The sequence below is a fragment of the Echinops telfairi genome, unplaced genomic scaffold (assembly GCF_000313985.2).
Source record: "Echinops telfairi isolate 266 unplaced genomic scaffold, ASM31398v2 ScPeMD7_7469;HRSCAF=8507_1, whole genome shotgun sequence".
NCBI lineage: Eukaryota > Metazoa > Chordata > Mammalia > Afrosoricida > Tenrecidae > Echinops > Echinops telfairi.
This window is the reverse complement of record NW_022111373.1, coordinates 77,465,744-77,467,633: the sequence shown is the minus strand read 5'-3', so window position 1 is coordinate 77,467,633 and position 1,890 is coordinate 77,465,744.

Below are 1,890 nucleotides of genomic sequence, written 5' to 3'. Positions count from 1 at the left end.
GGCAGCCATTCTTGCAATAGAGGGTGGGGGGCAGGTGGGAATGGAGGGACAAAAGCCTTGGGCAGTGGGTGGCATGCCCCTGCTGTTGAAGATACATGATTGCCTCTCTTATCCCCCAAGAGTAGGAGCTTACTCCTTTTCAGTGGAGGACACTGGTGAGTCCTACACGACCCAAAGGTGAATGGTGGTGCTTCAGTATTAGAAGTCTTGCCTTTGAAGAGACCTGGGTTCTATACCCAGCGGATGTACTTGGTGGGGCAGCCCTGGCCAACTGTCAGTGGAGGCTTTGGCATTGCTATGATTTTGAATATGTTTCAATGGGAGCATTTCTAGGATACCTACTTCTGCCAATGAGAACTCTGGGAATCACAATCCACAACGAACTGTAAGGACGTCCTAGGCCCGGACTGCACTCTGTTTCATGGGAATGGGATCTCCATGCATCAGAGGTCAGTTGAACGGCTGCTAACAGACAAAAACAAAGTGCAAGGAACTACAATAAAGGACAGAGAGGCGACAGGCAGGTCTTCCACTTATTAGATCAAACCAGGAACCAGAGATGGCCTGTGCAAGGGGAATCTCACCTTCCACCTGACATCCCAGCATCCTCTGTTGGGGTCAGAACTTGCTGGGTCTCAGCTGGTGGCCCAAGCTGATGGAAGTCGATTTGTACCTGAGGTTGGGCTTGACCAGCCTTCTAGAAACAGGCTCCCCTTGTGCTCATGCCTGGAGGAGCCATGAACTGGTCCCTCAAAATCTGGTCAAGTCCCAGGCAGAACCTCGCTCTCTGGAGGGGTGAGGAGCCTCGTAGGAAGCAGTTTGCTGTAAGAAAGGAAGGGAGCAGGGGTCACAGCTGGCGAGTCACAGCCAGCCCCAGAGTGGTTATGACTCAGCCCTGGCCCAACGCCGGGTTCCATCAATTCAGGTCCTAGAGAAAGGCAACTGTTACTAACTTCTACGAGAGCGATCGCAATCACTGCTTTAGCTCATGGGTACCTGTATTCCACATTCCATCATACAATGAAATAAAAGGGGGAGAGCCTTTGCTCCCAGCCCTACTTTGTTGTTGTTGTTGTTGTTGTTGGGTGCCATCGAGTCAGGTCCCTGGGTGCAACAGAACAAAGCACTGTCATCTTCACAATTGTTCCTATGCCTGAGCCCCTTGTTGCAGCTACTATATCACTCCACCTTGTCAAAGGTCTTCCTCTTCTTCACTGCCCTTCTACTTTACAACCAGGATGCCCTTCTCCAAGGACTGGTCTCGCCTGACAACCTGTCCCAAGTAGACGAGATGAAGCTACACCATCTTGGCCTCTCAGGAGCACTGTGGCTGTGTCTGACCAGACAGCATTGCACACTTTGGCACAAGTTGACCTGAGCAGGAGGGAGCTCTGAATGTCAGTGATTCAAGCCCACCAGCCACTCCATGATGAGGGCTGTCCGCTCTCGTCAAGACGTACATTCTTGGAAACCCTATATGCAGTCACTATGAGTTAAAATGGACCTGGAGGCCGTGGGTTTGTTGTCTTTCTTATTTTCCTGGTGTCTGGCAGGGCAGAGGAGCACCGGCCCCCTAGGCCCAGGCCCCATTCTTGGACGATCGTGAGCTTCTCTTGGCGGGAGGCAGTATTAGAGAGTTTGAGAGCTTTGAGAAATATGATATTTGAGTCTATGATTATCAATGAGTTCATGTTTCTGCGCATTGCTTATTGTCTTGTGTTTGCAATTTCAGCTGTCGTCTCTTCCAAGACGAGTAAAATGACAAGGCTTGCGTGATTTCCTTGGGAGAATGTGAGGAGCAGGCAAGGCCAAGAGCTGCCCGCAGGCCCTGTCAGGAAGGGCAGAACTCCATGGAACGCAGTGGGTTGTTGATGGAAGGTAGGAAACGAG